This window comes from Centruroides sculpturatus, unplaced genomic scaffold, assembly GCF_000671375.1.
Source record: "Centruroides sculpturatus isolate CEXI.00-Female unplaced genomic scaffold, Cexi_2.0 scaffold307, whole genome shotgun sequence".
Taxonomy (NCBI): Eukaryota; Metazoa; Arthropoda; class Arachnida; order Scorpiones; family Buthidae; genus Centruroides; species Centruroides sculpturatus.
Window position 1 is genome coordinate 710,622 of NW_019384520.1, and position 12,666 is coordinate 723,287.

The 12,666-nt window shown below is 31.1% G+C and overlaps 1 long non-coding RNA gene across 1 annotated transcript; it reads left to right on the forward strand.

Annotated features, from left to right (window-relative positions):
* LOC111622734 lies at window positions 1–9,218 on the forward strand. The gene is made up of 3 exons (XR_002756325.1): window positions 1–4,603; window positions 8,869–9,054; window positions 9,142–9,218. It is a non-coding gene; the product is annotated as an uncharacterized LOC111622734 (long non-coding RNA).
* The last annotated feature ends 3,448 nt before the right edge of the window (window positions 9,219–12,666 follow it).

Here is a 12,666-nt window from a genome sequence, read left to right on the forward strand (position 1 = left end):
ACAAAAAATTTGGAAAGTCAAATGTGGTAATCATCTTACCTCTACGTCAAACTCCTTCACTGAGGAAAGCTGGGAGAAAAATATTCCTTATAAAGATACTTTTAGCCCCTACACTAACATCAGATTTATTGAAGCCTCTTCTACTAGTTGTGCCATTAAAATTTTTACCGATGGTTCGAAGTGTGACTGTCATGTTGGTGCCAGTTTCGTTGCTTTTCACAACAATATTGAAATTTACTATAATGTTTTAGGTTTGTTCCACTTTGTAGCATTTTTCAAGCAGAGTTATATGCTATTTTACAGGCAATCGAGTGGTGTGAACGGGCTCTCAATAATGCCAAAATTGCAATCATTACCGATTCACTATCTTCTCTCTCTACGATTCGGAGGAAGTCTGTTCATCCTCTGGTCTTTAGTATTCAAAGACTGTTGATTGAGTCTGATAATGAGTATTATTTTAATTGGACGAGATCACATTGTAATGACTACGGCAATGATCGGACGGATCAACTTGCTAAAATGGCGGCAGCTGACCCGAACATCTCTATCAGTTACAATATGATTTCAACAAAAATGCTGAAAGAGGTCCTTTGGAACGATTTGCTTGTGGAGTGGCAGCATAGTTGGGATGCCAACACCTCAGTTACGAAACAGTTTTTTCCTGATATATTGAAATTTTTGAAGAACACTTGGATTGAAGTTACTCACCATTCTATACAATTTCACACCACTCATGGCCGTTTTAATTCATATCTTGCTCGCTTTACCTTGCGTAATAACAGTCTATGTCCTGTTTGCAACACCATTGACAGTAGTTTCCATTATATTTTTGAATGCCCCATGACTGAGATTGAAAGACATCAGTTACGCACTCTTCTAACCAGTAAAAATCGTTCTTGGCCGTGTGATGCTCAAGACCTTACTTCGGATAAGGAAACTTACAATTTACTTGTTCAGATATTTGAAAGTATTTTCGAGTTACAACAATTTCTTAATGTTCTTTACTAGAAAATTCACACGTTGTTAATAGTATACACTTGGTAAGGCTTAATTTGATTCCTCGTTCGTATCCTTTGCTGCTTTTCCCATTCTTGTTTAAGTCTTCTGGTGTTTGAGGTGATCTCCTCACTTAAACTTAGGGATCTTGTGGTTTGTTTAAAATTCGACTGCAGCGGATTGTAGATTATGATAGTTTCCTGGCTATTCACTTTTGGTCTTGCACCTTGTGGTCATAATTGCACATCAAAAGAACAAATGTCACTTAAGAAGAAATTCTTTTTCACTTTCTTCTGGACTTTACTGTGACTAGTGGGAATGTATACTACTAATTGGACTGAACACTGTGTTAACGCCGTACCACTTTAAGCATATTGGTGGTTATTGTGTTTGCTGGACTTTAGTTTGTGAAGTAGTATACTTGGCTTCTTTGTGTACATTTTCTTATGGCTGACACTCTGGGTAATTCTGTGGATTCTACTGGTGGAGATATACTTGATGTACTGTCACTGTTTCTCTGTGGTAATACCTGGTCGAACTATTTTTGTCATGCTACAATAGTTCGTGTTTGAACTTAATACACATTATTACATTTATTGTAATTGTTTGAGTTTACTGAAACTGGAAGGAGCTTACATTTTTCTACTGGACTGTTTTCTGCATCAACTCTACATCAATCCATGCTTTGTGGTGTACTTGTGTATTATATTATGTTTTCTATTTTGGTGCGCCACTGTGATGTGATCAACTAGTGGTTTCCTTGCTATTGAAATAATTGTGGTGTGGACGAAGTTTCTTCAACTTCCAGTGAATATAAATGATGCAGCGTGAAGACAATCCTTCAACTTCTGGTGGCTCTTACTATGTCGGAATATTACGTACAGAAGTTTGGCGGAGTTCAGTGGTGTTGAGAACATTTTTCAACTTCCATTGCTCAACTACTAGCGGATTTTCTTGTGGCCGAAACATAAGTACTTTGGTGCAAGTGATTATTACTTCTTTACACTATACTGTCTTATTATTATATATTATAGTTTGTATATATACTCATTTCTATATGATATGTATCATCTATGATATCTTTGCACTTCTGCTGTTTGCTTCTTTTATAATTTGTTAACTTGCGCTTAATTGTTGTGATTCTAATTTTATTTTATCTTCATTACTTTTAATTGTTACTGTATATTTTACACTATCTTATTTTTTCATAAAATTTTTACTTGTATAAATATATATTAAGCCTGTATAATATCCTTGTTGTCCTCCCATCATTGTACTATTTTACTCTTAATGTTTATTAATATGCTGTATTCATTGTCATAATTAATTAGTGTTTTTAAATCCTGATAATGCTCAGCGAAATCAGAAAATGTAACTTATGTTATTTTAATAAAATTAATGAAATGAAAAAAATGTCTTTATACCAGAGGCTATAAAAGATGCTTGTATTTAGCAATTCATGTAGATGACGTAATAGCAATGGCCACAGACGAACATACGTTAACCGAATTTGAGACCGATCGAAATGAAAGAAATGTTTAAAATCAAGAATTTAGGTGACTTAAAATATTATCTGGGAATACAATTTGAAAGAGACGAGAACAGAATATTTTCACTTCACCAAGAAAGATATATCGAAAATAAATTGTGAGAATTTAACTTATCCGATTCGAGACCGTCTAATATTCCTATGGATACAGGATACTTAAGAAGAAATGAAATGCCAGATACGTTCAAAAACAACAATGTATACAGAAGTGCTATTGGATCTTTATTATATCTAGTGACTAACTCGCATCCAGATATTGCGATAAGTACATCGATATTAGCGAGAAAAGTAACAAAACCTTCAGAAAGTGATTGGGTGGAAGTAAAAAGAATCTTTCATTATCTGAATTCGACAAAAAAGAAGAAACTTAAATTAGGAAATATTGATGAAGAATTAGAACTTAAATGTTATGTAGATGCCGACTGGGGAGGCGATCGTATAGACCACAAATCGAACACAGGATATTTGCTCTTGCTAAAAGGAAGTCCTATTCATTGGGTTAGTAAAAAGCAACAGTGTGTAGCACTTTCATCCATCGAAGCGGAGTACGTAGCCTTGGCAGAAGCTACCTAAGAAACTGTATGGATGAAACGACTTCTAGAAGAAATAAATGTACCGATTACAGCACCTATCAAAATATTTGAGGACAATCAAAGTTGTATTCGACTTTTAGAATTAGGAAAAGCACAACAGTGCACGAAATATATCAACACAAAATACCATTTTGTACGTGATTTAAAGAATTCGGGAGAAATTACTGTAATCTATTGTTTGAGTGAACGGATGACAGCTGATTTGTTAACAAAGCCGCTAGATGCGAATAAGGTTAAGAAATTTACTCGCGATATCGGATTGTATTAATGATCAATTGTTGAGGGGGTGTGTTGGAATCAACGATCGCAATGTTCTGTAATGTTCTGACGTAATAAAAGGTTGGTGGTGCTCTTGACCCCTCAGGCAAAGTGACCTCGTTTCACTCTCCCCTTTCGAGCACTGACCTTCCGGGAGTGACAACTGTGTAATCTTTGTGCACTCTTTGTTCTTTGTTATATAACTAGTTACGCGAGTCTAACTTGATTTTACTAATCTCTCCGAAAAGCTATATCCAGTCTAACAGTCAAAACTAACATAATTGATATTAGTGTTGTTCTAGTTATTTGCATAGTTTCACATGTCACTGTTGGTAAATTTTCATCAGTAATGCAAAAAACTGCATTTAGTGTTTACATTTGGTATTATTTCATGTGATCCTTACTTTTGACTTCCACTGTAGTTATAATAAGCAGCCATTTCTTTTTGACCCTCCTAAATGCATTTTGGCTGTATTAAGATAGCCATGTACAGGGTTATCTTCTCACAAGTTATTGTGGTCTAAAAGTTTTTTTACATAATCACAACACTTTTTTCACAAACCCATATAGAAACCTGGATTAGAGTATAGAGTAATACAGCCAAACTGAGTGTTCAGTCATCATCATTTAATATTTCCAATCAGTTCTCAATATTACTATATTTTCATGCTATAATCTTTAATGGCATTTTTTCCACAGAAAATTATTAGAACAAAAATAAAACCTTTGTAAAATTTGCTTCACTATATACCCTGTGACAATGGAGTAACCATTGCTCCATAAATGGAAATTTGTAAATGCAACTTAAAATTGGCATGTAATCACACCCCTAAAAATTACATTTTAGACATGGATAAGTTATAGCTTGTATGTATGAAAATACGGTGCTCCCATATCTTTGCTGCTATTGTCTCTTATCCTTATTGGCACAGTTTTTCCTTAAAGAGAGAATGAAAAGATAGATATTTAAGACATATTGTTGATAAGACTACTAGCACCATTATTGCAAAATGTTTAAATATATAATTAACAGAATAAAAAGCATTACATACAATGATTTATTTGCAATTTTTATGGATAATCAAAATTTAATATTTAAATTTCAAAAATTACTATTTCTTTCATGAAGTTAGGTGGAATAATAGCTCCTAATGATGAAAGTTGCCATCTTGATGAAAATGGTTATTATACAGAAAGCTTAAGTCAGGTAAGAAAAATAATTACTTTTATTTGAAATAATCATACCATAATTAAGATGATATAACTTAGATGATTTTTCTGATTTACAGAATAATTATCGCTCATTTAATAACATTAAAAATATTTTATTAATTTATTTAAATTTAAAACATAAATTTTCCTTAATTATTATTATTGTTTGATATTATCTGAATGAAAAGAGTGCCTTCTTTAAAACAAAATAATAAGTTCTTATAAATAAGAGCTGTCCATAAACTATATAATGCTGATATGTGATAGGTATGCAGGTAATTGTTACAATGCATTACAAGAATTTATGTGTAATGCATTATAACAATGTCACTTAATACTGAGGTCTCAACTCTCGGGTAATAGATTGATTTATTTTTGTATCCAAAGTGTTAAGTTCATGATCCATCCTTGGTATGGCCAAGGCATTCTGACTACTTTTACCATATAAGGCAGCAAACTCAAAGTTTTTAAATGTTATTATGAAGGTTTGTGACTCCTCTTACCTCATAATTTAACTGATTTTGACGTTTCTCCGCATTAATAACCATATGTTTAGGTTTATTCTCGACACTTATTCAAAACATTGTTACAATTGTCGAGTTGCATGGTTATTTGATTGTCTTTAATTTATTGGTCAGAGGTCACTAGAAAAGCCAGGTAGTGGGAAAAGAAAGTGGGTTTTTTCCACTTCACAAATTAACTGTGTATTAATTTTTAATCCATTAATTTAACTAATTAATCATGCTCAGGATCTCATATAAACATTGTTTTGAATATCATCTTTAGTCTCCTGCCCTCCTAGCCATGTTTTCAGTTCAGAAAAGAGGTGAAAGTTGGTCAGTGCTAAATCACTATACACTGGGTGTTTAAAAAGTTTCAAGCTGGATGGAAGTCTGAAAGGTGGAAGACTTCACACACTTTTAATGTGTGCATCTTCCGATTTTAGCACCAACCAACTTCCATCTCTTTCCTGAACTGAAAATGTGGCTAGGAAGGCAGAGGTTCAAGACTAATGACGATCTTCAAAACAACGTTAAGGCCCATCTCAAGTCACTGACAGCAACATTCTATGAAGAAGGGGATTGCAAAACTCATCCACAGTATGAAAAATGCCTCAGTTTTCACTGTGATTATGTCAAAAAGTAACCATGTTTGTACCTAACTTTTGGTAATAAATTCATTTTGTTATTTACACTTGTCTTTGTTTTATGGACCATTGGAGATTGAAAACAAAAAACTGCCCTCATATAAATTTTAAGATGGACATGCTCAATTTTATTACAGAGCATTATAGGAGTTAAAGACAGCATTGAAAAGTATAGTGATAGCATTACATAATTCATGGACAGTCCTTAATGATGTGGTTTGATTATATTTAAGAGTTGTCATAATATAATTTTGTGAAATAAAAACCTAATATAGATATCTATTTTACAACATGTCATTTCTACAACACAGTTTCATTCTAACATGGTTCAAACATTGGGGAAATCCCCTACACAACATGGTTTTGCTCTAACACAGTTCAAGAATTTGGGAAATCCTCCATACAAAATTTCACAATTTTTAAGTGCAAACTCCATTATTCGATATTTTCATATTCAAATAAGCATATGTGTTGTCTCAGATTTGCCCATAGATTTTAAAATATTGAAATTTTCGATTTGTTTTGTGCCTTTTGTCAGGTTTACTTTAATAAAAACTGATAGTACAATTTTTTCTTCATCTTCCTAGCTTTCCTATCAGGTGTCATTGTTGCTATCAGACTTTAGCTTTTAAGACTGTTTTTTGTTTTTTTTTATAGTTTGGCTGTCCGCAATGTTTGTTTTTGTATGTAGTTGTATATAGCATAGAACTCCATTTCTTCCTTCCTGTAATTCTTCTTCCTTCTGTCTTCAACCCTTTCCTGTCACATGACACGAGTCTTGCTGTTTGTGGGTCCTGATTGGCCAGAATACCAAACAGAAAAGAAAGGGTCCTGCACAAGGGGGACCAGGGGAACGGGAGTTAAGGAGAGCCAGTTTTGAGATTGTCACTGATGAGAGAGGAGGTCTAATGAGGGAGACCGAATGGATTGAGAAGTGACCAGGACTCTGAGGCCTAGAAGGATAGGAAAGCAGAGATAGACAGTGTAGACTATGTGTGAACAGTGACATTGAGCTAAGTTGTATAATCATACAGAACTAAGTAAGTGAGCCCTTCCATCCAAGCCTAAGAACATCTTCCTCAGCAATATTTAATGATAATGGTGATCATTACCCCGGATGTAAAAGGATTAAGCATATACCATCCATATGGCAATAATCATCCATGTTATCTCTATCAGGACTCCAATCTAAGCTACCAGTATACTCTCTAACCATTCTTCATTCTTCTTTCTCTGTCTAGTTCGTAAGTAGTGATAGTTTTAGTTTTAAGCTGAATTGTGTTATAAACAGTTGTCGCAGGAAGATCAAGTAAGAGTGGAGAATTAGTGTAAATACATTTTTGGTTTTTTATAATAGGCAGACTGACTCTGTCCCCTCTATTTGATTAATAAACACTATTCGACTGGTGTTCACCTCGTCTTATTTGTAACACATTTCACACCTTTCACAATAGACTAATCTTCATATTTAGAAAAGTTTATTTAAACATATAACTTCTTCTTGCACACCGGGGTGTAAAATAAACAAAAAATGTACTTACTCGTTCCTCTAACCGGTGTGTAGAAATACAAAAGAAGGACACGGAAGGTGTTCGGAAAACATTTGTTTTTACAAAATTATTTATTTTTGTATTTCTACACACTGGTTAGAGGCACGAGTAAGTACATTTTTTGTTTACTTAAACATTTTTAAGTAAGTGCTATTAAACTTTTTTTAACTGTAGGTAAGTAACCATTCATATAAATGATAAATGAAATACAGCAGTATCTTGATACTCAAACTGCTCTTAATTGAACAACTTGGTTGGTATTCAAACACAAATTACAGAAAAAATTACTCAGTACTTTGCTGAACAAATGCAAGCAACTAGAACAAATTTTTGATTAATAACATATTTTTATTTTGTCATCCATAAAGATTTTTATGATAAAAATTAAAAAAGGAAAATTTTGTTGATATTTCTGATCAAGATCGACAAAAAAAACTCAGATGATGATGATACTTTGTAAAAAGATAATGTCCTTGTTTAACTAAAATTAATACTAACAAATAATATAGTACTTTTAATTGGAATTGCTAATTATTGATTGGAAATAAATTATTGATTGCTTTAATAAACATATTTCTCTTAGTAATGAAAAAGAGTAGTATACTTTTGTTAATTTTTGGAACCTGTGTTTTGCACTAGTCCTTTTTTTCATTTATCATGGATTCGTATAACATGGAAAATTTTTATAATCTAACTACCATGTTATATAAGGGCTACCTGTACCATTTGTACACATTAACAAATTTCACATATGTTAGTAATATAATTCAGAAGTAAATCATTATTATTGTATGTCCATAAATTTTATAGATTAGGATTCTGAATTTATTTATATTCTCCTATTAACAAATATATTGTAATTTTACATATTAATGAATCACTGAAATAATCAACTTTTAAAAATTAAATTTATATTTTTTTATTTTAAAATATACATTTAACCCTTTATTTACATGATGGAGTAGTTCCATGTAAAATTGAAATTGTTTAAACAAAAACTGATATGGGAAATGGAGAAATAAATTTCAAGGTTCTATTTTTATCCACTAAAATGAAATAAAAGAAAATTAAATTTTATTTTGTAACTTCTTGGTTTAAACAATTTTGGCTGGTAAAGAAACAATTTTCCTCTTCTGTTTTTTACTATAACATCACAAATATCTTTAAAATCTAGTTCAACATATAATCAAATGATGAGAAATATATAAACTGACAAAACTGTTTGTCAGTTTATATATTTCTCATTGTTTGATTATATGTTAGACTGGATTTTAAAGGTATTTGTGATGTTATAGTAATCAACCAGTCTCCAATAGAACAAAGAAAAGTTAGAATGGACACACATAAAGAACACAATTTATATAAAAACATAAAAATGTCATACTGCATTAAATGGCAATTACATCACAATACAATGATACATTACAGTGAATACTCTTAACATTTAAGATTGAAAGTGTATTATTCTTACCAAAAACAAAATATTTTATGTATTTTATTATTATTTTATGATTTTATCACTTGTCAAAAATGACAACAATTTTTCTTTTATTTTTTAATTAGGATTATCCATCTTTAAGCCAAATTAATAAAATACTTGTCGAAAATAAAATTAATGTTATATTTGCTGTCCCTGAACAAAAAATACCACTCTATAACATTCTTAGTTCAAAAATTGAAGCATCATATGCAGGAAAATTATTAAAAGATTCTTCAAATATAGTTCATTTAATTCAAGGTCAATATAATGTAAGTTTATCTCACTGTTTATTTAAGTTTTTATATTATTTCAATTTTCTGAATTTTAAATATTTCACTCTTAATTTTCAATTATAGAAAATTAGATCAAAGGTTATATTGAAAAATAGTTCTAATGAATTTATGAAAGTGACTTATGTCTCAAAATGTTTAGGGTAAGTATTGTAATTATTTAATTCAAATAAACTTTTTCTAAAAATATGAATTAAAGAAGAAAAAAATACTTTTATTCAGCAGACTTGTCTACTATAATAATACAGTAGAGCATCGATTATCTGACTTAATTGGGGACTCGGGTTGGTCGGATAACTGAAAAAATCAGATAACTGAAAAGAATGAAAAAAATACATTATTAGTGTAGTATATTAGTATATCCCATGTAATTAGTATATTAGTATATCACTATTAACCTACTTTGCGTTGAATTTTCATCAATGTTAAGCCTAACAAAATTTTTTTTTAAATAATAATTGTCGCTATTCTATCGTTTTGAATTTTCGTCGATATTAAGCGTAACATAAACTTTTTAAAATAATAATCGTGGCTATTGTATCGTTAAAAAATGATTTCTTTATGTTTTACAAACAAAAAATTAAAAATTATTTTTAAATTATTTTATTGCTCACAAAACAAATAACCATTCATAATTAGAAAATTAGGTATCGTTTAAATACTGGCCTCCCTTTCATGGTTGAGCCAGTGTTGCCAGCTAAAACATGCAAAAATGTAACAAAAATAATCTTAAAGTAGCCAAGGCATAGCCAAATATTGTAGCGCCACATCACTAGCGGACATTTGAAATCTGCTGACTAGAATGGTCGGTTAACCGATGTGACGGTTAATCAGGGGTCGGATAATCAATGCTCTGCTGTAAATGGTGTCAACCTGTTTAATAGTTGCTCTTAGATTATGTAAGAACTTGGATAGAATGTAATTATATGAAATTCAAAAATTGATAACATTTAAGAAATTAGAATACAAAATTTGAATATCAAATAATAATGGAAGAAAAATTAAATATAATGCATNAGGTATCGTTTAAATACTGGCCTCCCTTTCATGGTCGAGCCAGTGTTGCCAGCTAAAACATGCAAAAATGTAACAAAAATAATATTAAAGTAGCCAAGGCATAGCCAAATATTGTAGTGCCACATCACTAGCGGACATTTGAAATCTGCTGACTAGAATGGTCGGTTAACCGATGTGCGGTTAATTAGGGGTCGGATAATCAATGCTCTACTGTAAATGGTGTCAACCTGTTTAATAGTTGCTCTTAGATTATGTAAGAACTTGGATAGAATGTAATTATATGAAATTCAAAAATTGATAACATTTAAGAAATTAGAATACAAAATTTGAATATCAAATAATAATGGAAGAAAAATTAAATATAATGCATNTTTTTTTATTTAACCATTAATAAAATATTCTGATGGACTCCTTTCTCTGTCAGTTGTACAAATTTATAGCAAAAGATGCTGAGAGTTGAGGGCTCTCTGAAAAAAATTTTCTTTGCTCAAGGATTTAAGCAAAGAAAATTTTACCAAGAAATCTGGGGAAACCCTGATGGAAGGTTTTGAGAAGCATTAATAATGATAATTTGAAAGCAAAAGATAAAAACATGGTTACTAAAAGAGGCACTGTTTAGCAACTGATACTAAATCCAAAACGAAAAAAATATAGGGAAGTGCAAATGGAGATATATGAATAATTAGTAGTATTGAACATTGTTATATTTTTTTCTAAAATAGAACTATAAGAAATAATGTCTTTAGTCATCATAAATGCATACCAACAATTAAGGGCATTGCCAAGGGAGGGGGCAGCTGCTCCCCTAGAAATTTGAAAAAATTATTTAAATGTTAAGTTTTAATTAAAATAATCTTCTTGGGCTTCTTGTAAGTTTAAAAAAAATGTTTTAATTAAGATATTTCTTTTCCAGTACATAGTAAATGATTAAAACTTTATGAATTGTTTTTATTTTACCTACATACAATTCATATCCTCTACCAATTTATATCATTTTGCCTCCGGCTCATTGGCTGGTGATGCTCTTGCCAACAATAGTTATTTAGAAAAAGACCAGTGCTTACAAATATCTGTTTGGAAACCCTTGAAGATTGCTGGTGGAACCTTAGAGTACCATGGAACACATTTTGAATACCATTAGACTAGAGGACAGAAAAACAGTAGAGCATCAGTTATTGAAATAATCAGAGTAGGACGGTTTTGGTATGGTTGTTATAATAGTTTAAGGCAAAATATGAACAGATTAGCATTGAAAGTACTCAGTGAGGCAAAATAAAAGGAATTTATTCATATTTTTCAATTTTGTAAATGTAGGGATATATAATATAAGGTTTCAGTTTACATTTTCTTTTATGGCACAGAATGCAATTTTAAATATAAGAAAATTGTTTCACCACTTAGATAAGTGTTATCAAATTAAAAAACTGTTATAATGAATGTTTGTGCACAGCAAAGCATTTCTAAATGAAATGCTATCATGTAGCAAACCATTTCTAAACATTTGCTGCAAGGGGTCACTGCAGCAAAGATAAAGCAGCTATTATATCTGCTACATGTGCAAAGCAAAATGGATGCTTGTATGTATAATGAAATATTATGCTGTGAAAATAAAGTCAAAATGACTGTTGATAAATGTATTATGGAAAGATTAAGGAGAATTAATTTTCTAAAATGACTCTGAAAGTCATAGTATTTTCCTTCCTATTCTTTATATATCTTAAACATAATTATTCATCTGTCTCTTTTACTTTCTTCACATTTTTGAGAAGAGAAATGCTCAATTCTTTATCTCTTTTTTTGTTATATTTGTTTCAAAAATACCAGAATGTTATATTGTAGTTCTTTAACTAAAACACTACTTTCAGCTGTAACAGGAATTAAAGAATGGATTAAGGCTTCCATGTTTAGCTCGAGCGGAAAGCATACGATATTAACAAAGGGCACTGCAACAGAGTATTATCCTGTATGGCACAAGCAGAGGACTCTGTGGTTAAATGGAATGAATTGACTATCCTCAGGACTATGCGTTCTCCATCACTGGCAATGCGTGAAGAAAAGATCAAACTATGTAAAAGTAAATTAAAAGATGGTTGTATTAACGGCAGGGATGCAGATGGACTAGCTTCCGCATGGAAGTTTTACATAAAAGGAAAACCTAAAACGCAAAAATTCTTAGCCTGCACCTGCCCTTATACTTAGAGGCATTTTTTTTGTATATTTATTTTTATTTTACATAATGTAATAAAATAAAAATTAACATATTTTTATTCTTAATCTGAAATTGCAGGATAAACGGTAGTGAAATCCAAAATAAAATGTAATTAAAAGATGGTTGTATTAACGCCAGGGATGCGGATGGACTAGCTTCCGCATGGAAATTCTACATAAAAGAAAAACTAAAACGCAAAAATTCTATGGCCTATTTTATTAGGTCGAAAACGTTAATGTTTCTTTAATAAACATTTTCTCAGCAACATGTGTTGGGTGATTTAGTATGAATGTATGCTAATCCTAGATTTGGATAACCAATTTTTTTTTTTTTTTTTTTTATAACTATTCACATTTAGTAAGGAA